The following is a 25,872-nucleotide window of genomic DNA, read 5'->3' as shown; positions in this document are numbered from 1 at the left end:
CACTCACCTGCCCTGCTTTATTTCCCAAGAGTAGCTCAGGATTTGCACCTACTCTAGTAGGTACATCCACATGCTGAATCAGAAAATGTTCTTGTACACTCTTAAGAAATTCCTCTCCATCTAAACCTTTAACACTATGGCAGTCCCAGTCGATGTTTGGAAAGTTAAAATCCCCCACCATAACCACCCTATTATTCTTACAGATAGCTGAGATCTCTTTACAAGTTTGTTTCTCAATTTCCCTCTGACTATTAAGGGGTCTATAATATAATCCCAATAAGGTGATCATCTCTTTCTTATTTCTCATTTCCACCCAAATAACTTCCCTGAATGTATTTCCAGGAATATCCTCCCTCAGCATAGCTATAATACTATCTCTTATCAAAAATGCCACTCCCCCTCCTCTCTTGCCTCCCTTTCTAACCTTCCTGTCGCATTTGTATCCTGGAACATTAAGCTGCCAGTTCTGCCCATCCCTGAGCCATGCTTCTGTAATTGCTATGATGTCCCAGTCCAACATTCATTACCATGCCCTGAGCTCATCTGCCTTCCCTGTTAGGCCCCTTGTATTGAAATAAATGCAGTTTAATTTATTAGTCCTACCTTGTCCCTGCCTGCCCTGACTGTTTGACTCACTTCTGTTCTCAACTGTACCAGTCTCAGATTGATCTCTTTCCTCACTATCTCCCTGGGTCCCACCCCCCACCTTACTAGTTTAAATCCTCCCAAGCAGTGCTAGCAGTTCTGCCAGTATATTAGTCCCCTTCCAATTTAGGTGCAATCTGTCCTTCTTGTACAGGTGACTTCAATCCCAAAAGAAATTCCAATGATCCAAAAATGTGAATCCTTCTCCCATACACCAGCTCCTCAGCCACGCATTCATCTGCTCTATCCTATTCCTGCCCTCACTAGCTCGTAGCACTAGGAGTAATCCAGATATTACTACCCTTGAGGATCTCCTTTTTAAATTCCTGCCTAACTCTCTGTAATCTCCCTTCAGAATCTCAACCTTTTCCCTTCCTATATCGTTGGTTCCAATGTGGACAATGACCTCTTGCTGGCTCCTCTCCCCCTTGAGAACATTCTGCACCCTCTCTGAGACATCTTTGATCCTGGCACCAGGGAAACAACACACCATTCTGCTTTTGCTCTGCTGGCCACAGAAACATCTGTCTGTACCTCGGACTACAGAATCCCCCTAACACAATTGATCTCTTGGATGCCGACGTACCCCTCATTGCATTAGAGCTAGTCTCAATACCAGAAACTTGGTTGTTCGTGTTACGTTCCCCTGAGAATCCATCACCCCCTACATTTTCCAAAACAGCATACCTGTTTGAAATGGGTATACCCACAAAAGACTGCTGTCCTAGGTGCTGACCTCTCTCACCCTTCGTGGAGTTAACCCATCTATGTGAATGTATCTGAGACTTTCCCCCCTTTCCTATAACTGCCATCCATCACATACTGTTGCTGTTGCAAATTCCTCATCGCTTCTATCTGTCTCTCCAACTGATCCACTCGAGCTGATAAGATTTGCATCCAACAGCATTTATGGCAGATATAATCCACAGTAACCCTTAAACTCTCTTTAAACTCCCACATCTGACAATGTGCTCCAGAAATTTCAGTACAGCTGCAGCACCAGTATCTCCCCAGCAATGTGGAAAATTGTCCAGATATGTTGATGCTCAAAATATAACCCAGCCAATTAACACCCAGCCTACTCTCCACCAGCGCACACAGTAATGGAGAGAACCATCAGCAGTGTTAACAAGAGGCAGTGATAAACCAATAACCTGTTCACTAACATTACATTCAAATTCCACCAGAGCCACACAGCTCCTGAACTCATTACAGCCTTGGCCCAAAGGTGGATAAAAGAGCTAAGTTCCAGAGGAAATGTGAGAGTGACTGCCCTCAGTGGTGAGGCTGCATTTGAGCAGATGCAGCATCGAGAAACCTTAGCAAAACTGAAGACAAAGGGTACCAGGGAAGAACGGGACCCTTTAAGTCACATCAAACAAAAAAAAGAAAATGATTGTGGTTGTTGAATGCCAATCACCTCAGCCCACGTATCACCTCTGCAAGCATTCCTCAGGGCAGTGACCTGGAACCAACTGTCTTCAACTGCTTGATCAATGCCTTTCCCTCCATCATATAGTCAGAAGCTTTTTTACAGTTTAGAATTTCGCAGTAGGTTTTGTTGTAACATGTACTCTAGTACAGGGATACAAGAGTACACTGATAAGTGTAAAAAGTCTCCATTCCCGGTGTAATTTAAGGTACAAAGGTACAAAATCTAAAAGTGCAACGTAGAAAAATAAAGACATGAACTTAAAAGTTCAGTACAGTTGGAATGTTTGCTGATGATTGCACAACAACTCATTCTGAAGCAGTTTGTGTTCATATGCAGCAAGACCTGAAAAACATCAAGGCTTGAGGCGATAAGTAGCGATGACAAACATTCAAATCCATCACTGAATAACTGGACTAGCAACATCCCAGTACCTGTAGTTGACTAGAAACTGAGCTGGATTAGTCTTTAGTACTGTGGTACAAGACCAAGTCAAAATAGAGGAAGCCTGCAGTAAATAATTCACCTTATATCTCCCTATAACCTGCCCAAAATCTTCAAAAAGGTACAAATCAGGGGTGGAATTTTTTTCCAATGCCTTGATGAATCCAACAACATTAAGCTTGACACCATCCAGGACAAACAAGCAGCCCACTTGATTATCACACCATGCAATATGTTCATCATTCGCTCCTTCCAACATTGATTCAGTAGAAGCAGTGTGTTCCATCTACAAGTTGCACTGCACCAACCCACAAAGGCTCCTTTGACAACACCTTCCAAACCTGCGGCATCTACTGACTAGAAGGCTAGGGCAGTAGATCATCACCACTTACAAGTTCTCTTTCAAGCCATACTGACTTAGAACTATAGCCCCATTCCATCAGGTTAAAATGCTTGAACTGCCTCCCTAGCCTGTACCATAGGTGTCCTGTTACCCTAAACACAGCAGCAGTTCAAGGAAGCTGCTCAACATATCCTCCAGGACACTTTGCGATGGGCAATGAATTCTAACCTGGCTAGCGACATTTATCTTATACAAAGAAAAAACATATACCCAGCTGATTCAAAATCTTTTCCACGTGGCGCCAGGATAACTGTATAATTGCACACTGTCCCGAATGTTACCTCAACTGCCCATTCTTGGACTGTAGTGCTAACAAACAGAGCAGGAGTAGGCCATTTCAGTCCCATCGGCCTGCTTCACTATTCTATAAAGGTTCATACTCTCATTTACCCACCGTACCCTGGGATTCCCTTGATCGTTGAGACTGTACCCATCTCAGGTTCAAAAGTGTTCAATGATTGTGCCACTACGGCTTTCTGGGGAAGATTTCCAAAGATTTACGACCCTCTGAAAACATTTTTCATTTCTGCTTTTTTAAAATTAAATGTTATTTAATTTTAAACCACAGTTTAAAACCAGTTCTGATTGTCCACTCCCACCCCCAAAACATCTCAAAACTGCCTTATAAAATGAAAGCAATAAAAAAATGTTAATATGCATTACATGATGTCAAACCTTTTGCTTTCGTAATCACTTGCTGCGCTGGTGTGCAAACTTAATATAGTTCATGTGTTTTCAATGCCAATATCCATAAGTTTAATTAGGCAGCTAAAGACTTTGAGACTTAAAAGATTTTATTGCAAATCTGTAGTGTACTGGCAAATATACAGTCTCTATCTTTTGGATCCTTTTCCTGGCTAGAAAGGCAGCACTGCATTAAGAAAGAACTTCTCTCTTAAAAAAAAATTAATTTAACTATTAACAAACATTGCTTACCAAGGAATGTGTAACAAAAGCAAAATTTTTAAAAATGAGAGGAAACAAGGGAGAGACTAAATCAAATACAGTGTCAAGAAACCAGTTCTTTTATTGCAAATAGACCCACAAACAATTAAACAATTTTCTAAACTAATCAAATTATTAAAAAAGCAGCTCTCAAAAGAAGTCCAATGAGCAGCACCTCTAGAGGAGGGACTTGCAGTTCTAACACAGAACTAGGATACCCAGATCCCTCTGCTTCAGAGCTCTGCAACCCCTCTCCAATCAGGAATATGCTGCTTTTCCATTCTTCCCATCAAAGTGAAGAAGTTCACATTCTTCTACATTGTATTCCATTGAAAGATGTGCCAACTTACTTCACCCATTTATATCGCTTTACAGAATTCAATCCTCTTCATATAATTTTCCTACCAGTCCTGGTTATCAGGAAATTTAGAAACTGCACCTTTGTTCCTTTCATGTAAAATTGTAACGAGTGAGGCACAACACTGATCCCTGTAACACATCACTGGTCACAGTTTGCCAATTAGTCAAAAAAAAGATCAGTTTATGCCTGTTTCTTCTGAGCTAACCAACTCTCTAACTGTGCTACATTTGTTCACTGGATTGATTAGAGAGGAGGGGCTTGACTTATGAAGGGAGATTATAGGCTTAATATACTCAACCCCTGGAGCTAGGAAGATTGAAAGGTGATCTTATTGAGGTATACGATGCTAAAGGGGATTGATAAAGTAGATGTGGAGAGGATGGCTCCTCATGGGGCAATCTAGAGTGAGAGGTCACAGTTTTAGGATAAGGGGTAGTAGATTTAAAACTGAGAGGAGAAATTACTTCTCTCAAAGTGTCATAAATCTGTAAAATCTGCTATCCCAGTGGATCCTGAGACATTGAGTAAGTTAAAGGTGAGATACTGTCTTTACATAGTAAAGGGTTGAAGGGCTATGAAGAGCTGGTAGGAAAGTAAAGCTGAGGCCAGACATGGTCATATTAAATAATGAAGTCAGTTCAAGGGGCTGAATTCCCTCACCTACTCTTAGTTCTTATGTTTATCGGTACTATTGGAATGGAAAGTGTTATTTTACATCTTGCTTTGGCCTTGTACCATTTGTCAATTTATCTCTGCTGTCCTTCATTCAATCCCTTTTGTTCACTCCCTCATTCTCCAGACTCCCTCTATTCCTAACTTTTCCAATTTCTGAACTTAAAGCAATAAACTCGAAATGTTAATCCTGTTTCTCTCCCCACAAATGCTGCCTGACTTGAATATTTCTAACATTTTCTGGATCTATTTCAGATCTCCGGCATCCATAGTATTATTTTGCTTTTGATGACTTGGAAATGAAGAGTAATTTGCTTGTACCTGTATTCACTGCTCTTACTTTGGGCCATGGTCTGTTAAAAGCCTTCCATAAATGTGATTATATTCAGCACAGCAACAGACCATATAGTCCATGCTGGTGTTTATCCTTTACATGTGCCTGCTCCCTATCTGCCTCATCACTGAACTCCAAACTTGCCCATTTCACTTTCCCCTTGTTTATTTAATCTCCCCTTAGAGACACACTTGGAGGGACGGTGGTGATGCAGTGATAACATCACTAGACCAGTAATTCAGCAAAACTGATGCTCTGTGGACCTGCATTGAAATCCCAGCAGAGCAGCTGATGGAACTTCGGTTAACAAATTTTGGATCAAAAACCCTCACAACAGTAAGTTCCACACGCTCTCAGTACTCTTTGGTGAAATAAATTTCTCCTGAATTCGTTATTGGATTTGTGCCAAAATAATACTCCCTTGGATTTGATTTATTGTCACATGTACCCAAGTACAGTGAAACATTTTGTCTTGCATGCAGTACAGGCAGATCATACCATATAAGGACATATGGACCATAGGGTGAACAGAGCGAGGTGTAAAAAGTTCTGGTTGTACAGGATGTGTACAAAAGCAAGATCAACATCCGATTTGAAATTTGAGAGGTCAGCAGCCTAATAACAGTTGGGTAGACGATATTTTTAGATGAAACACCCGCACCAATCAACCAAACTGCCCCGTGGCCCAACATTTCAACTCCCCCTCCCACTCTGCCGAGGACATGGAGGTCCTGGGCCTCCTTCACTGCCGCTCCCTCACCACCAGACGCCTGGAGGAAGAACGCCTCATCTTCCGCCTCGGAACACTTCAACCCCAGGGCATCAATGTGGACTTCAACAGCTTCCTCATTTCCCCTTCCCCCACCTCATCCTAGTTTCAAACTTCCAGCTCAGCACTGTCTCCTTGACTTGTCCGGACTTGTCCGACCTGCCTATCTCCTTTTCCACCTATCCACTCCACCCTCTCCTCCTTGACCTATCACCTTCATCTCCTCCCCCACTCACCCATTGTACTCTATGCTACTCTCTCCCCACCCCCACCCTCCTATAGCTTATCTCTCCACGCTTCAGGCTCACTGCCTTTATTCCTGATGAAGGGCTTTTGCCCGAAACGTCGATTTCGCTGCTCGTTGGATGCTGCCTGAACTGCTGTGCTCTTCCAGCACCACTAATCCGATATTTTTAGATGTAGAAGATATAATAAATAAGTTTAAAATGACAAAGATTAGTGGCATTGAGTTTGTGAAGAGGATGGAGTCAGGCTACAGTCTGATATTGATCAGCTGGTAAATTGGGCAGAGCAATGGCAGGTAGAATTTAATCCCAATAAGTGTTAGCTAATGCATTTGGAAGGTCTCATATGAGAAGGCCTTAAACAATGTCAGGTAGGACCCAAAGGAGTACTGAGGAACAGAGGTACCTCTGTGTGCATGTTTATAGATCCCTGAAGGTGTCAGCATAGGTAGACAGAGTGGTGATGGAGGATATGAGATGCTTATTATCATAAACTAAAGCATTGAATATAGGAGCAAGGAAATCTTGTTACAACTTTATGAAGCATCAATTAGGCTGCAGATGGAATATTGTGCGCAGATCTTGTCACCACACTATTGCAAGTATGTGATTGCACTGCAGATGGTACCATGGAAATTCTCCAGGATGTTGCCTGGAATGGAAAGTTTCAGTTACAAAGAGAGACAGGACAGGCTGGGTTTGTTTTCTCTGAAGGAAAGGAAGCTGAAGGGCGAATCTGAAATGACAAAATTATGGGAGACATAGATGGAATAAATTGGATTCCCTACAGCGTGGAAACAGGCCCTTCAGCCCAACAAGTCCACAATGACCCTCCAAAGAGCAACCCACCCAGACCCATTCCCCTACATTTATCCCTGACTAATGCACCTAACACTACATGCAATTTAGCATGGCCAATCCACCTAACCTGCACATCCTTGGACTGTGGGAGGAAACTGAAGCAAACCCACGCAGACACGGGGAGAATGTGCAAACTCCACACAGACAGTTGCCCAAGGCGGGAATTGAAGCTGGGTCCTTGGTGCTGTGAGGTAGCAGTGCTAACCACTGAGCCACTGTGCCACTCTGTGAGAATCTTTTTCCCCCTGGCAGATGTGTCTAAGACCAGAGGGCTTAAGTTTAAGGTGAGGAGTAAGTGGTTGAGAGTGAACTGGCAAACAAAAAAGCTTTTCACCCAGAGAGTCAGAGAAAAATGAAAATGTGCTGCCTGATTGGGCGGTGGAGGCAGGTACTTTCACAACGTTTAAAAAAGCATCTAAGGGAGCACTTAAAATGCCAGGGCATTTTAGGGAATGGACCAAATGAAGGAAAGTGGGATCAGTGTCGCTTGGTATTTGTTGGTTGGCACAGACATGGTAGGATTAAAGGCATGTTTCTGTGCTGCATACCTGTATGACACTATGGTAATAGGGACATTGTTACCCAAGCACATTTGTCAGCATCAGCTCTTGTGAAGTGTGTTAATAGATTTCTGTAATCAGGCTGTACAATCTCTGAAGCCTGTGCCACATTGGTGATCCATTTGGCTCCCACAATGAATTCAGACAGAGAGCTTTGCTGCCTGTCATAATCTCAACAGGAGGATAAGAGAGAGTTAGACAGTCATGTCACATTTCCCTTAATATTGTATTACAAAAGGGCTGTCTGATGAATTACTGAAAAGAATCTCTTTTCTGGTCCCTCAGGATTTTTCATTTGTATACTTCAGGTACTGTCAGTTACCCTGTGAAAAGCATTCAGAAGCTCTCTAGGATCAATCATCCAATGCAATGCCAAAAAAAGCAATTGTAACAAGATGATATCAGTATTTGGAGCTGTTTGTTCACATTTGGATGCACATTACATCATTTAAACAATAAAAGTGTATGTTTAAGACAGTCATTAAAAAAGTACTAATCTCAAAGGCACACTAAATACTTGACATCTTTACAATTTGATGGCCACACTGGTGAGATGAAAGTATAAATTGCTTTACTCCAGCTTCATTCTAACAGCCTGATTACAGAAATCTATTAACACACTTCACAAGAGCTGATGCTGACAAATGTGCTTGGGTAACAATGTCCCTATTGCCATAGAGTCATACAGGTATGCAGCACAGAAACATGCCTTTAATCCTACCATGTCTGTGCCAACCAACAAATACCAACAGAACAACCCTTTTACAACTTGGAATAATATTCTGCTACACTTCTGATGAAGAAATTGCAGCAGGATAGGTGCCCTTCCTTTAAATTCCCAGCAATAAGACCATTGTAAATGAAGCTTTTTTTTTGAAAGAGGGGTGATTTTCTGCAGCTCATTTTTATGCTTGATGATTACAAAATACAAAAGGATATTAGGAACTCCTTGAAATGCTCATTGTATTAAGCAGTTAATACCCAAAAGGATTAACTAAAAAGGTGATAAACGTCACCTAACAGGATATAAATGGACAATTCCTCGGAGGAATGGAGTGACTAAGAGCTGCAGACAGTACCCAAAATGCTTTTATTATTAACAGCAGGTAGCTAACAGTATTTATTTTCAAGATGGATGTGATTGTCTCTTGATCAGAGTCCAATAAGACACTTCTTCAGAACTATAATCCCACCCCAATATCTTGATGGCATGGGTTTATTCTCAGAAGAATGGGCATTTGTCTGCTATTATTAACACCTCCTGTTCAACTCGATTTCTATTAGCACAACTTTGCCTTTTGCTCTGGGCAGATTTGCCATCAGATCCACTTGCTTCTCTACCTGTTTTTCAATGGCACATACCCAGTCCCAGTATAGCTCCAGAGAAGAGAGTCATGTTTGATTTAAAAGGCTAAGTGTAGTTCTCTCCATTGGTGTTGCCAGGCCTAAGGAGTTCTTCAGCACTTTGATTTAATTTGCAATAAACCCCTCAGTTTAAATCAAGACAAAGCCCACTTCTGCTTCAGACATCACTTGGGCATTCTTCTCCACTTGACTTCAGTAACTCAATAAATGAATGTGAACGGTTGGTGACAGTGAATATATTCCAGGTGGTTCCAGAAGAAACCAACATTTACAATATGGTGGTGGTGCTTTACAACATGGTAACTGTGGTGAGATAAGAAGATTTCATTTTGCCACATGCTTGCAACATGAAGAATGGCACAGATTTCAACCAGACAATGCTGTTATGGGGGGAAAAAAGACCTTATCACAGCCATAGCTTTTCAAGAGGAAGAAACAGGAGAAAATCTCTGAGTGAGTGAAAGAGAGTGTATCTTTAATTGTTTGACTGCTTAGAAGCACACAGAACCTGTTGGCTTCCTTGCCAACAGCAGCACTGCAGATTGCAGGAGCTATGGCAACTCTAAGCCGACATACAAATGTTCAAACCAGCTGGAAACAGTGAAACACATTGAATAAACCGATAAAGCAAAGTCTTAACCAAACTGCAAAGGAAAATATCCAAGTTGCAAACCCAAAATGCATTAAGTAGTATTAGACACCTGATTTGAATTTAGTCCCTGAGTCAAATTGTAACAACATTGTATTTGGAAAGAACAGTAAGCTGAGAAGCTAAACAAAAGGTTTAAAAACATTATATTTGGCAAGAAAGAGCACTGGCTAAACATTTTTAATACAATCAGTGAAAGCTGGGAAAGATTCTGGATAATGGAAAAATTTCTGGCTCTAACAGGCTGCTCCTTTTTGAGATATTTTAGGTGTTGGAGGTGATTTCCTCAAATTCCAGGAGCAGCAATTACTGTTTTATATGGTGTTGCATTGTTTGGAACTTTGGAAAAAAGAAGTCAAAACAACAGCAGTTTTAAAAGGGAGAGGAACAGACAAAGGCAGCACATGGTCAGTCAGTGCAGGAGAGAGAGAGAGAAAGAAACCCACACTGCTCCCTGACACAGCAGTGAACCTGTGCAATTACTGCCTTTGCTGTTTGAATTCATGTATCGCTGGACATGGAAGTATGTCTGGGAAAACTAACAAACAGTGAAATTCACAGCTGATCTTGGAGGACCCCTGTTTGGGAGAGGTCACAGCACAGAAACAGATAAGTGAATATTTTTAAGTGTGGCCTTACAGTAAGTCTTCAATAGTGAGTAGAGTGGGCTCATTCTTGATTATATATTTTATTGAGATAGGTCTCTTGATTAAACTTAGTATTAGGTTTAGCCACAAGTATTAAGTTAGCCTGGAGCAGTGTTTTGTAGAGGAATAAGATGGTGCTATTTTCTGGGTCTGTAGATTAGAAGAAGCAAAAATGGCCCTTAATAGAGTGATATGCTCCTCTTGTCAGATGTGGGAGTTTAGGGAGAGTTTATGTGTGATCAAGGATTATATCTGCAATAAATGCCGTTAGTTGCGAATCCCATCAGATTAAATGGATCAGTTGAAGAGACAGTTAGAGGCAATGAGGAAGTTACAAGAGCAAGGGGATGTGATGGATGGCAGTTATAGGAAGGGAGAAACGTTGCAGATGCAGTCACATAGATGGGTTTACTCCAGGAAAGGTAAGAGTGTTAGATAGGTAATGCAGGATTTTTCTGTGGCTATCCCATTTCAAATAAGTATGCTGTTTTGGAAAATGTAGGGGATGATCAATTCTCAGGGGAATGTAGCACAAACAGCCAAGTTTCTGGTATCACGACTGGCTCTAATGCAATGAGGGGTACGTCGGGTTCCAAGAGATCAATTGTGTTAGGGGACTCATTCCTGATGAAGAGCTTTTGCCCAATTTTCCTGGTCCTCGGACGCTGCCTGACCTGCTGTGCCTTTCCAGCACCACTCTAATCTAGACTCTGATCTCCAGCATCTGCAGTCCTCACTTTCGCCCTGTGTTCGGAGACTCTCTAACCCAAGGCACAGGCACACGTTTCTGTGGCTAGCAGCGAAAAATCAGAATGGTGTGTTGCCTCCCTGGTGCCAGGATCAAGGATGTCTCAGAGAGGATGCAGAATGTTCTCAAGGGGGAGACGGACCAGCAGGAGGTCATTGTACACACTGGAACCAATGACATAGGAAGGGAAAAGGATGCGATTCTGAAGGGAGAAAATAGAAAGTTAGGCAGGAATTTAAAAAGGAGATCCTCGAGAGTAGTAATGTCTAGATTACTACTGGTGCTGCAAGCTAGTGAGGGCAGGAACAGGAGGATAGAGCAGATGAATGCATGGCTGAGGAGCTGGTGTATGGAAGAATAATGCACATTTTTGGATCATTGGAATCTCTTCTGGGGTAGATGCGATCTGTACAAGAAGGACAGATTGCACCTGAATTGGAAGGGGACTAATATATTGGCAGGGAGATTTGCTAGAGCTGTTCAAAAGACTTTAAACTGTTATGGTTGGGTGGGTGGAGAGTGTGGGGTGGGAGGGGTAGTGAGGAGTGGGTGGGACCCAGGGAGATAGTAAGGAAACAAATTAATCTGAGACTTGTAAATTTAAGAAAAGAAGTGAGTCAAACAGTAAGGGCAGGCAGGGACAAAGCAGAGAAATTGGTAGGACTGATAAATTAAACTGTATTTATTTCAATGCAAGAGGCCTAACAGATGAACTCAGGGCATGGTAAGGTATGTGGGACTGGGACATCATAGCAATTACAGAAATGTGGCTCAGGGATGGACAGGACTGGCAGCTTAATGTTCCAGAACACAAATGCTACAGGAAGGACAGAAAGGGAGGCAAGAGAGGAGGGGGAGTGGTGTTTTTGATAAGGGATGGCATTACAGCTGTGCTGAGGGAGGATATTCCTGGAAATACATTCAGGGAAGTTATTTGTGTAGAACTGAGAAATAAGAAAGGGATGATCACCTTATTGAGATTGTATTATAGATCCCCAAATAGTCAGAGGGAAATTGAGAAACAGATTTGCATTGAGATCTCAGTTATCTGTCAGAATAATAGGGTGGTTACGGTAAGGGATTTTAGCTTTCCAAACATTGACTGGAACTACCATAGTGTTAAGGGTTTAGATGAAGAGGAATTTGTTTGGTGTGTACAAGAAAACTTTCGGATTCAATGTGTGGATGTACCTAGAAGAGAAGGTGAAAAACGTGATCTACTCTTGGGAAATAAAGCAGGGCAGGTGACTGTGGTGTCAGTGGGGAAGCACTTTGGGGCCAGCAACCATAATTCTGGCTCTAATGCAATGAGGGGTATGTCGGGTTCCAAGAGATCAATTGTGTTAGGGGACTCATTCATGATGAAGAGCTTTAAAATAGTGATTAGTTTTAAAATAGTGATGGAAAAGGATAGACCAGATCTAAAAGTTGAAGTTCTAAATTGGAGAAATGCCAATTTTGATGGTATTAGGCAAGAACTTTCAAAAGCTGATTGGGGGCAGATGTTCGCAGGTAAAGGGACAGCTGGAAAATGGGAAGCCTTCAGAAATGAGATAATGAGAGTCCAGAGACAGTATGTTCTTGTGAGGGTGCAAGGAAAGACTGGTAGATATAGAGAATGCTGGATGGCGAAAGAAATTGAGGGTTTGGTTAAGAAAAAGAAGGAAGCATATGTCAGGTATAGACAGGAGTAAATCCTTGGAGTATGAAGGCAGTAGGAGTATACTTAAGAGGGAAATCAGGAGGGCAAAAAGGGGACACAAGATAGCTTTGGCAAATAGAGTTAAGGAGAATCCAAAGAGTTTTTAACAAATGCATTAAGGCCAAAATGGTAATGAGAGAATAGGGCCCCTCAAAGATAAGCAAGGTGGCATTTGAGTGGAGCTGCAGGAGTTGTGGGAGATACTAAATTAGTATTTTGTATCGGTGTTTACTGTGGAAAAGGATGTGGAAAATATAGAATGTGGAGAAGTAGATGGTGGCATCTTGAAAAATGTCCATATTACAGAGGAGGAAGTGCTGGATGTCTTGAAATGCATAAAAGTGGATAAATCTCCAGGACCCGATCAGGTGTATCCTAGAACTCTGTGGGAAGTTAGAGAAGTGATTGCTGGGCCTCTTGCTGAGATATTTGTATCATTGAGACTCACAGGTGAGGTGCCAGATAACTGGAGGTTGGCTGACATGGTGCCACTATTTAAGAAAGATGGTAAGGACAAGCCAGGGAACTATAGACCGGTGAGCCTGACGTCAGTGGTGGGCAAGTTGTTGGAGGGAATCCTGAGGGACAGGATGTACATGTATTTGGAAAGGCAAGGACTGATTAGGGATAGTCCACATGGCTTTGTGCATGGGAAATCATGTCTCATAAACTTGATTGAGTCTTTTTTGAAGAATTAACAAAGAGGATTGATGAGGGCAGAGTGGTGGACGTGATGTATATGGACTTTAGTAAGGTATTTGACAAGGTTCCCAATGGGAGACTGATTAGCAAGGTTAGATCTCATGGAATACAGAGTGAACTAGCCATTTGAAAACAGAACTGGCTCAAAGATAGAAGACAGAGCGTGGTGGTGGATGGTTGTTTTTTAGACTGGAGCTCTTGTGACCGTGGATCGCTGTTGGGTCCACTACCTTTTGCCATTTATATAAATGATTTGGATGTGAGCATAAGAAACATAATTAGTCAGTTTGCAGATAACGCCAAAATTGTAGGTGTGGTGGACAGCGAAGAAGGTTACCTTGGATTACAATGGGACCTTGATCAGATGGGCCAATGGGCAGAGGAGTGGCAGATGGAGTTTATTTTGGACAAATGCAAGGTGCTGCATTTTGGGAGAGCAACCCTTAGCAGGACTTATACACTTAATGGTAAGGTCCCAGGGAGTGTTGCTGAACAAAGAGATCTTGGAGTGCAGGTTCATAGCTCCTTGAAAGTGGAGTCGCTGGTAGATAGGATAGTGTAGAAGACATTTGGTATGCTTTCCTTTATTGGTCATAATATTGAGTACAGGAGTTGGGAGGTCATATTGGGCTGTCAAGATATTGGTTAGGCCACTGTTGGAATATTGCGTGCAATTCTGGTCTCCTTCCTACCTGAACGATGTTGTGAAACTTGAAAGGGTTCAGACAAGATTTAAATGGATGTTGCCAGGGTTGGAGGATTTGAGCTAGAGGAAGAGGCTGAACAGGCTGGGGCTGTTTTCCCAGGAACATCAGAGACTGAGGGGTGATCTTATAGAGGTTTATAAAATCATGAGAGACATGGATAGGATAAATGTCGAAAGTCTCTTCTCAGGGGTGGAGAGGTCCAGAACTAGCGGGCATAGGTTTCAGGTGAGAGGGAAAGGTATAAAAAAGACCTAATGGAGGGGTACATTTTCACACAGAGGGTGGTACGTGTATGGAATGAGCTGCCAGAGGATGTGGTGGAAGCTGGTACAATTGCAACATTTAATAGGCATTTGGATGGGTATATTAATAGGAAGGGTTTGGAGGGATATGGGCCGGGTGCTGGCAGGTGGGACTAGATTGGGTTGGGATATCTGGTCAGCATGGACAGGTTGGACCGAAGGGTCTGTTTCCATGCTGTACATCTCTATGACTCTAATTAGTCTTAGTGGAGCAAAAGAGAGAATTGCATGACTCAAATCTTTAAAATTTTTCGAAGGCCTACAAAATAATAAGGGCAAAGTTAAAATGTTAATTATTTGGTTAGAATCAGAAAAATCAGTTTAAATATTAAGTGAATAATTTGCTTTCCTCTCAATGTTTAAGATACTTATAGTCGGTTATCATTGAAATTTAATAACGGTCTTCTATCAATTCATTTAAAAAGAAGCATACTTAAAGATGGACTAGGTTTAGGGGAGAGAAAACAACTATTTAGTTTATGCTTGACAGGAAAATATCACGATCAGAATGCTGCTGTGAACAAGTCCGAAATTCATGGAACTCAACTGACTTGAGTTAAAAGAAAAGGTTGGGGTGCTGGCTGTGTAGTGATGGTATCCCTACCTCTGAGTCAGGAAACATGGGGCTAAGTCCCACCTGCCCCAGAGGTGTGCCCTAACAGGATGGTCAGAAAACCGCATGTCAGTGCTCCCAGCAGACATCATCATGAAACACATGACAAGTGGAAGATTTGAGGTGCAGTATGTACCTCACATCGTCTTCCAGAAAGAAAGTTGCATTTTTCACATCATGACCTTGATTATTTAGCCACTACCCGGAATTAGAGAGAAATGCAGCTGTTTTTTGGAATTTTTCTTTCTTGCATTTCTCAGGAAATTGAATTAATTTAAAGTTGATCGATTGGTATTTATTGGAGGAATCTTGAAAGAGGTGAATTATTTCTTTTATTTCATAATTCATAGGATGAGGGCATTGCTGGCTAGGCCACGACGTATTGTCTGAATCTAATTCCCAGGGGTTAGTTAAGAACCAACCACATTGCTGTGTGTCTGGAGTCACATGTAGGCCAGACTAGGTAAGGATGGCAGTTTCCTTCCCTAAAGACATTAGTGAACCTGATGGGTTTTTCCAACAATCAACAATGATTTCATGGTCATCGTTACACTCTTAATTCCAGATTTCTCTTATTGAATTCAAATTCCAAGCTGAATTCATGGCAGGATCCAAACCTGGGTGTGCAGAAAAGTAACAGTCCAGTAATAATACTGCTGGGTGTCTGATTCCTGATGAAGGGCTTATGCCCGAAACGTCACTTTTCCTGCTCCTCGGATGCTGCCTGACCTACTGTGCCTTTCCAGTACCACACTCTCGACTCTGATCTTCAGCATCTGCAGTCCTCACTTTTTCCTGGTCTTGACTAATGGATGAGCTTCACTCTTTTATGTAGATATATCTTTGAGATGTCTGCTGATATAATTCTACAGTTTAGTTGCTAGGACATGGTTTAGATGATTGTCCTTACTTTTTTGGAAAATGTAACTAGCATCTAACTAGGGGTTTTCATTATCTATATGGCTGAATGTTTTAAATAAGCAAAGGGTTTAATCCTGTGCTTGGTTTCTGCTAGGTTTAACAACTATTGACAAATGTTAATCTATCACAGTTTGGAGTTTGACAGAATGGAGCAACACTGGGTTAAACAATGTGACCATGTGGAAATTAATTTACCAGTCTGGCAACTTGCTCAATTGTCATACCACTCAGGTTTCAAACACTGTCTGGTTTTGCTTGTTTTAAAACAGACAGGTTCAATCATTGGAGGCAGTGCAGAGGGTCATCAGGCTGATCCCAGCATGATGTATTACAAGGAAACACTGCAAAAAGGTGGGTTTTTTTAAGTATTGAAAGGCTGTATCAAAATAACAATGCACAAGGAACAAAAGATAAGACAGGACCCAGAAAAATGTTAAAAAAAAAGACTGCTTTGAAATATATTCACAGAAAGTAATAGAGAGAAGAGGGAAAGAAAGCACTTTAAAAACTTAAGAACCAATTGAAGGCATTACAATGAGGAGCAGTAGCATCATTCGGAATCGGTGAAACAAATTAGCTTGACACAACTTCCTCAACCACACTTGCCTTGTGGTCATTTAATTGTGCACTTTTGTCTGGTATTACATGGTATATAAAACAGATCAGATGAACACGTGCAAGGTTATGGACCATTAAATAGCTCATTAAACAAATAACTCATATTTTAAATGTTAATTTACTACAATTATCTGAGTATGCTAAGTTGACCATCCAATTCTATCTGAAATAACTGGAGATCTTTGAATGGGCTACTGTTTAAGAAGGGTGCTAAGGACAAGCCAGGGAACTACAGATCAGTGAGCCTGACGTCGGTGGTGGGTAAGTTGGAGGGAATCCTGTGGGAAAGGATATACATGTATTTGGAAAGGCAAGGACTGATTAGGGATAGTCAACATGGCTTTGTGCGTGGGAAATCATGTCTCACAAACTTGACTGAGTTTTTTGAAGAAGTAACAAAGTGGATTGATGAGGGCAGAGTGGTAGATGTGATCTATATGGACTTTAGTAAGGCATTCGACAAGGTTCCCCATGGGAGACTGGTGAGCAAGGTTAGATCTCATGGAATGCAGGGAGAACTCGCCATTTGGATATAGAACTGGCTCAAAAACAGTAGAAGACAGAGGGTGGTGGTGGAGGGCTGTTTTTCAGACTGGAGGCCTGTGACCAGTGGAGTGCCACAAGGATCGGTGCTGGGTCCTCTACTTTTTGTAATTGACATAAATGATTTGGATGCAAGCATAAGAGGTACAGTTAGTAAGTTTGCAGATGACACCAAAATTGGAGGTGTAGTGGACAACGAAGAGGGTTACTTCAGATTACAACAATATGTGGACACAGTTTCAAATCCCGCCATAATTAATGGAATTTAAACTCAATAATTCTGGAACTGAAAACTGTAAGTAATGCGAACTATGAAACCATCTTAGATCATGTTGAAAACCTATATAGCTCACTAATATCCTTAAGGAAGATAAATCTGCCATTCCTACTTGACTTAACCTTCACACATTACCAGCCCCACAAATGTGGTTGACTTTCAACTGCCCATTGAAAGAGTCATAGAATGCCTACAGTGCAGATAGAGGCCTTTCGGTCTGCTGAGTCTGCACCGATCCTCCAAACAGTGTACAACCTCCAACCCTGCCTTTACTTTAGCTAACACATCCCTAGCCTGCACACTAAACAGTAATTTAGCACGGCCAATCCACCTAACCTGCACATCTTTGAACCATGGGAGGAAACAGGGGAACCCAACAGAAACCCACACAGACACGGGGAGAACATGCAAACTCCACACTGTCACCTGAAGCTGGAATTAAACTCGGGTACCTGGCGCAGCGAGGCAGCAGTGTGAACCATGAGCCACACAAATCTAGCAAGTTACTTTCATGGACAGTTAGGGATGGCCATGAAATCCTTTCAGCCTTGTTGGAACAGCCCACGTATATGGAAGAATATATTACATAAAAACTCAAAACTTTTTGTCATCCAGTTCTTGCTGTTAATAGCAGTTTTCTCAGGTCCACCAAAGTCAAGCTAATGAGTCTTTTAAAGATACTGATCGATAGTGACAACAAAAAGGAAACTATTTTTAATTAATTTATGGATGGGCAATTCGCAGGACTGCTCCCCCCCCTTGTTTTTTCACAAAAGGAGAAAGAAGTGCTTTTGTAAAGGAAGTTTCTTTATGATGCAATTCACTGTATTAAAGGTCTCTCACTTAAGAATTAAGTGACACTGCATAAAGAGCAGATTGCCATTCATTTACAGTACACTCATCCTTGGGAATGTAACTTACTAATGAAGAATAAATTCAGCTCAGTCAACGACAGACTGACACACAACCCATCTGTGCAACCGAATAAAACTGGAACAACCTAAATATTCAAAGAACTGAAGGTGTTATTGAAATTTACATTCTCACTATGAATGGAACAAAATTCAGAGAGCCAGATCTTTTTTCTGTTCAAGTGAAATGTGTGATAGCAAACCAGCAATAAATGTATTTATATTTCCATTGGATCCAGGGGAAACCAATTGAATTAAAATTCTGCAGAGATGTAAACAGCTTGCACACAGTCACTGATAATGATTGAATAATCAATTGCTCATCAGGGATTGATTAGCTTCAGCGAATCAACTAATAGCTATCTGTTCAGCTTGCAAACTCTGAGAAGGCAAGCAACCAGATACAGTCAGAACACTACACACACAGCACATGGAATTATTAAAAATGATTTCTCTTAAAGGCAAAGTGCACATTCATCATTCCCCTACTTTTCAAAATAAATTTTAACTATTTACAATAACAAGTGAGCCCACGGAGTTCTGTAACATTGAGGCAATTTACTGATGCATCCAAATCTCAGCATGATGAATGTGTTTGCTCTTCCTATTTGTTTTTGGGATTTTGTAGTTGAAGTAACAAGTCAGGGAAATGGTTGGAAACCTGGAAAGGACGTTTTTGCCCTTGGATCAGTCTCACTGTTGCAGCATCTTATGTACAGGTCCAATAGCATCTCATAGATTTTGAGTATGCACTCGATGCAGTGGCTGCTGTCATTTCCCATCTCTTACCCTGAATACAAACCTATTGGCCCTCTTGTAATTTACAGAATTCTGCACTCACATGTTAATTGTGCACGCCATCTTCAGTTGCAGTTTTTCAAGCTGATCTTGAGTTTCAAAGTGAGTGCTTTAGATATGATTTGATAAATTGTTGAACATTGGACTGCCAAACATGAGTGCCAGCAGTGATGGAATGATTGCACTCAGAAATGTCACTTTCAAATGTAACATTGTGTTAGAAACGAAAATCGCTTCTTAATAATCGCTCTAGACAAATTCAGGAAAACAAAGCTTTATTAGCAAGTCTGCAGAGATGGGCAGCCTTCTGAGTAAAAGGCGCGCTGAGGCTTACAAAGTTTCTCATTATATACAGTACAAATCCCTCCCCTCCTTGGCTCTAACAAGCCATGAGGTTCACATTCTTAAAAACATCATTATTCTTCGATTTACACCCTTATCACAAAGTCTGCAACAAATGCCTCCAGACCCTCCCCTCCCTGGCTCTAACGAGCCATGAGGTTCACATTCTTAAAAACATCATTATTCTTTGATTTGCACCCTTATCACAAAGTCTTCAGAGTCTCCAAAGTTGTTTCTCTCACCCTGCAGTATTATCAGTCAAGGACTCATCCTTCCCTGCCTGTGTTAATGGTTTCATCAATCAAGGGCCTGTTTGTTTTTACTCTGCTCACAAATTGTCAGCATTCTGCACAATTTAAACTATTCTACTTTTGAGTATACAAAATGTTTTAAGAAAGCAAAAGTCTAATGTTTTAGAAAAGGAGCAAAAGTTTTATCTTTTATTATAGATCAGTCTGTGGTCTAGGCACATCTTAAAGTTGCAAACCGAAATTACCTCTCACACATTGCAGTGCATAGATCTTGTTTGGTTTGAATACCATTGAAGATTACATTATATTTTTGACTGTACAAATAAGTCTTAGTCATTTGTATCTGAGTTAAAATGGAGAAGAACAAATGTGATTGATTCTTCATTTCTTAGACGTGTCCCAGAATGGCTTACCAATAGATTGTGGACCCTTGTCTGTAATGCTGTCTGCAGGGATACAGGATAAATTATACATGGAGCTTAGAATGTGTGCAGCCATACTGTATAATGTATTAGAATCCCTATACTGCAGGAAGAGGCCTTTCAGCCGATTGAGTCTGCACAGAGCATCCCACCCAGCCCCTCACCCTACCCCTGTAACCCTGCATTTCCCATGGCTAATCCACCCAGCCTGCACATCTTGGGAAACTATGGGCAATTTAGCAAGGCCAATCCACCTAATCTGCACAACTTTTGACAGTGAGGGGAAATGGAGCACCCGGTGAAAACCCATTCAGACACAGGGTGAATGCTCAAACTCCACACAGACAGTCACCCAAGGGATCAAACCCGGGTCTATGGCACTGTGAGGCAGCGGTGCTAGCCACCATACTGCCCATATTCTACCACTGACAAATGATAGGATACATAATAAAGTAGTCAATAACGATATTGTTTTTCCATGATCATGGAAAAAGTTGGAGTCAAATTTGGAGCAAAGATAAGCAAGTGCCTCGTACAGTTTCAATGCTACTTTGCATTGGCTTGATTTATGATCTTGACATGCGGTTCTTCGCAAAGATTTTGATGTCACTGCTGATAGCTAATCAATACACGGATGGTGTTGTGAAGCTTGTCATCTGACCTATACCCATGAGTGATGAAGTTGTTGAAGAATATCAGGTTGCAAAGATTTTGCTATAATAACCTGTCCATGAGAAATGACTCCTCAGGAGATGCCTACCTCATTCTGAAACGGCCAATATGGTCTCTACTGTTGGTGAACAGGCTGAATTGTATCAAGCCATCCTTCAACTGTGTTTTTCCCATAGTTTCTGTCATGTGAAACCTTCTTTCTCTTTACTTCTCGTCAGTGCTGGGAATTGTCTTGTGCAAAATGTAGCAGATCAATTGGGAGAGTAATTTGAAGTTCAATGTCTAGGAAGCCTAACGAAGACTCTAGAGTGAAATTGGGAACGTATGGCAAAAATAAATTAAGGAGACTCAGACATCTCCGAAAATTGCTCTTGTCTTGAGGAATTAGCCTGGCTTTTAGGTTCGCTATTTTACACAGATCAGGACGTATGTCCACAGTGGAATAAACAGAACCAAAAAAAAATTGACCTTTCACATACTGATGTATTATTTCTGAACGTTGAACACCAATCCTTCATTGTGTGCTGCCTGCATCAATAAGTGCAGATTGTGGTCAAGTACTTGCTTTGTTTTCCCATCACAGCAATGTTTTCGGTGATACTGATACATTTAGGTCGAGTCAATGTAACGCAGTCACTGTCAGCTTGTAAGAAATGCTGGCTAACACATAACCTGAAGGAGCATGTGGGAAATGAAATTAGATTAGATTAGATTAGATTCCCTACAGTGAGGAAACAGGCCCTTCAGCCCAACAAGTCCACACCAACCCTCCGAAGAGAAACCCACCCTCCTATATTTACCCCGATTAATGCACCTAACACTACGGGCAATTTAGCACGGCCAATCCACCTAACCTGCACATCTTTGGACTGTGAGAGGAAACTGGAGCAGCCAGAGGAAGCCCACACAGACCCGGGGAGAATGTGCATACTCCATACAGACGGTTGCCCGAGGTGGGAATTGAACGCAGGTCCCTGGCGCTGTGAGGCAGCAGTGCTAACCGCTGAGCCAGTTGTTTGAATGGGGCAGAGAATTCAGTGATTCCTCCAAATGGTGGACTGACCGGTATCTATTTTTGGCAGCATGTTTTGTGAAGTACTTCACACTCGCAAATCTCAGATTTAACGCTTTTAAAATGGGCATTTTGTAAGAGCACTGCTTCAAAGCTGAAATAGATGTTATGGCTCATGATATATTCTCAGAAATCCTTCCTTCTTGACTATGCGTGATATTGTGCTGCACCAGAGTGTGTGCTCCAGTCCTCTTTTAATGATTTTACTTCACTCCATCTTATCTAGATTAAACTTCAATTTATCTTTTCAATGGACATTGTACTTATGAGGTGGGTGAACATGTGGGCTTGTGCTAATGTTACCTTTGAAACTGCCAATTTTATAAAATATTCAGGGTAATTTGATGTTAAGTTTTGAATTGAAGTGATAGGTTCATAAAAAAGTCTAGACTTGATTTCTGACTAGATGTGATTAAGTCATGGCATGCTGCTAGACCTGCAATTATTAGTGTAGTAGTTTCTATCATCTAGACTGTCTGTGACATGTCGGAAGATTGATTGAACTTGCACTCTGGCACTATGATCTGGCACATGGTAGCAGTTCACTGTTATACACATAAGTTTTGTTTTATCCTCTTATGTCTATGGAAACATTTTGTTTGGAATTCATGAAGACTGGCTGCAGGAGGAGCAGGACTAGTGACAAACCCAGAGCCAGCAGCAGGTTCCCTTTGAGGATGAGGATGACCCAGCTCAGGAGAGGTTACTGCCCATAGGCTCCACTGGATGTGTCGGAGGCCCGGAAAAATTCGCTCCTGACTCCATTTCCTGAGCGAGTCACAGTGTCAGTGGAGACGCTCTGTATGTCCTGAGGTAAAGTGACAGAAGTATACCAGAAGTGGGACCCAAGGGGTCCAGGAGTGGAGGTCCATCCTTTCCGAGTGGATGTTGCTCTGCACATTTAAGTGGCTGGTTCTTTCCAAACAGCAATGGCTGGCCTCTTTGCGATCTCCTCACTGAACAATCACAGATCCATCAGGACTTTAGTATGGGTGTGTCCGATTGCTTGCCTGTACGTGATGTTCTCCTGGGGGTGCCATGACAAGCTGCAAGTCTGTGCCATGCACAGTGTGGCTTTCCAGCTGTTGTACCATTATGTTGCTGATGAGAGGCAATGCCAGATCGCCAACACTTCTCTGAGTGCACAGCTGCCTTTCAAAATGGCTCGGGAAGCAGATATTTAAGACATAGATAGATATAAAGTTTTTTGATTATTAAAGATATCGAGGGTTCAGGGGAGAAGACAGGAGGATGGAGTTGAGAAACATATCAGCCATGATTGAATAGTGGAACAGGCACATTGGGCTAAATGGCCTAATTCTACTTCTATATCTTATGCTTTGCTGATTGGCGAGTTGATCTGTAAATGGCACTGAGTAAGACTGTGCTTTAACTGGATGTGGTGGATGCCATAGCGGTAGGGCAGATAGTTCATGTGGTGGGTTTGATATGATATGCATGAAATTAAAGGTGAAGTCGGCATAATCCCAGAGGACCACAGGGCTGCTGTCTCATGAGAGAGATGACCGATTGTGAGTTTAACCTGAGGGTCACCACACTCAGGTGACAGGTGGGTTTGAGAAGGCAGGATCTCTCTGGTGGCCTCAGCCATGGGAATTGAAGCTAAGCCATTGCTGTCACTCTGTGTCACAAACCTGCTATCCAGCCAAATGAGCTAACTGACCCCCACAATGCCAAGTGGGGCATGTTTCGTGGCAAATATTCCTCCAAAACAGCCTGACATAATTTGGACCTTGCTAAAAGGATAGAGCATGATTTAACCGCAGTGATTGTGTCAATGGTTGCCTTTTACTCAGTGCCGCTAAGCTTCTGCAACCTGTGAAAATTGTTTTCTTTCCTATATCCATCCTGTAGTCGCTCTTTGACACTATTTGTCTTCATTTTGTCTAACAAAATATTCTGGATAGCTTCCAGTGATCACTCAACAATTCTGTTCACTAACTCCCCATCTGATAAAATCACATAATACATCCTCTTGTATGCATCCATGCACAACATGGTCTGTGGGTTCTGTAGGCCTCTGTTTAAATGACATGACTTTGAGTCGATGAATGTAGATATTTAATCTAACTTTGAATTGATCTTTGACTGTGATCCATATCTTTTGGAAATCTGTTCATTCTTTGACTCTGTTTTGATCGCAGCTGCTGTTACTTCTGAGCAAGTGAAATCCCAATATCAAGCCTGGCTTGACAGTGCATTTGTTTAAACATAGTGATCTTCCAGTGAAACATAAATGTTAAATGTCGTAAATTTGGTTTTAACAAGAATACAGATGTTTATGATACAAAAAGTAAACTGAACCAAACAAAGCTTTCTAAAGATAACAGTTTAAATTTTAAAACATGTGACAAAGCAAAATCCAGTAAATAGGAAGTGGGACATAACACCAGTGCTTCATTGGAGGCTCACTGATGACTTTACCCACGTAATGAAACATCTGAAAATGAACTTTCCAGCTCAGCAAGCAAACTTACATCCAGAATCCAATCTATTCCATATTTTACAGTTTATTTTACAGAGACATTAACCTACCCCATCAAATTGAGAGGTTTGCATCTATTCAATTTCACTTATGTGGGCAAGAGTTTGGAATTCCTCAGTCTTTTAATAATCTGCAGACTTCTAACCAAAATCTGCTGGTCTAAACTTAATAAAGGGCATCCCTTGTCCCTAACTTATTCCCCTAACTTGTCAGAGCAATCTCTTTTTTCTAGGAAAGACTATACTTGCATTTGTCCACAATCAGGTCTCACTCAAACTGCTCCTAAAAGCTTTTGAACTACATTTTAAAAAGCCTCCTTATCCTAGATTTTGCGAATAGCTTAATGTGTTCTCTCTTCCTGTCATAATCCTCCACAGTATAAACAAATTTCCATGAATATTCCAGGAGGTACTAGCTAGTTTAAATTCACTGGAAATTCTCACCTCGTTAACTTATAAACCTTTCATAAAAATAGGTCTCTTGCCAGCCCCATCTAGATTGCCAAATGTGTTGTGGGAATTCACCGAATATTCTGTGAAAAATTACGAGGAAATGCAGAAAATCTTTCAAGAAATTAAACTTCAACTTGGGGAGAAAATGACTGTAGCAATCAAACGGTACTGTTTCCCTGTTAGCCCATCAGTACTTTGTCCTTCTGCAAATTGTACAGTCCTGTTTCCCGTACTTTTCTGATAGAATGAGCATAATCAATCTTACTGGGGAAAGAAATCATACATCTTTCATCACAGCTATTAATCCTGGCATGTTAATTTTGTGGAGACTTTTGTTCAGAATTGCTAAACAAATCTTAGTGACTTGTTCTATACTGGACACACCAGAATGTAGAAACTAGCATTCCAAAAGACGTTTTAGCATTTTACATTTTGTTAGGATGTCTGCTGTGTCCCAATTTAAAATATTATATTTTGGGGACATTCTGAAAATGCTATGACTTTCTCTTGCTTGCCATCTATCTGGCATGCACCCTGATTGCCTACTTGTAGATTAACTTATTTACTGATTGTTCCAGGTGAGATTTTCCATTGCTGTTCAACATGTCATGCTAATGATAATTGTTTAATAAATAATCACTCAAGGGACTAATTAACTAAAACAATAAAAGACATTATAAGTTATGAAGTAGACCTTAGAGCAAAACAACTTATATCTGTGCATGCAGCTGGTGAACCATTCACTATTTATTTTCCTAATTTATACTATGTATATCAGTAATGTACTGTAACATTTTCTTTATTTATTTTACGTTTTGTACCTAAAGTTTGTACCTAGGTACTTTGTACTTCAGATGGTGCCATGTATTGACAACTTTGTACACTTTTCACTGTACTCCTGTTCTTTTGTAACTTGAATACACATGACAATAAACCTAATTCTAATTCTAAGTACCAGGGAGGGGAGCAACATCATATACA

At 41.2% G+C, this 25,872-nt stretch overlaps 1 long non-coding RNA gene across 1 annotated transcript in view; it reads left to right on the top strand.

The window, feature by feature from the left end:
* Positions 1-5,558, top strand: part of LOC140481776 (uncharacterized) — a 71,777-nt gene extending 66,219 nt beyond the window's left edge. Inside the window, exon 3 of the long non-coding RNA XR_011961599.1 lies at positions 5,420-5,558. This is a non-coding gene — a long non-coding RNA (uncharacterized lncRNA). The remainder of the gene's footprint in view (positions 1-5,419) is intronic.
* The last annotated feature ends 20,314 nt before the right edge of the window (positions 5,559-25,872 follow it).

Source organism: Chiloscyllium punctatum, chromosome 10 (assembly GCF_047496795.1).
Source record: "Chiloscyllium punctatum isolate Juve2018m chromosome 10, sChiPun1.3, whole genome shotgun sequence".
Classification (NCBI taxonomy): domain Eukaryota; kingdom Metazoa; phylum Chordata; class Chondrichthyes; order Orectolobiformes; family Hemiscylliidae; genus Chiloscyllium; species Chiloscyllium punctatum.
This window is presented reverse-complemented; position numbering and strand designations above follow the sequence as displayed.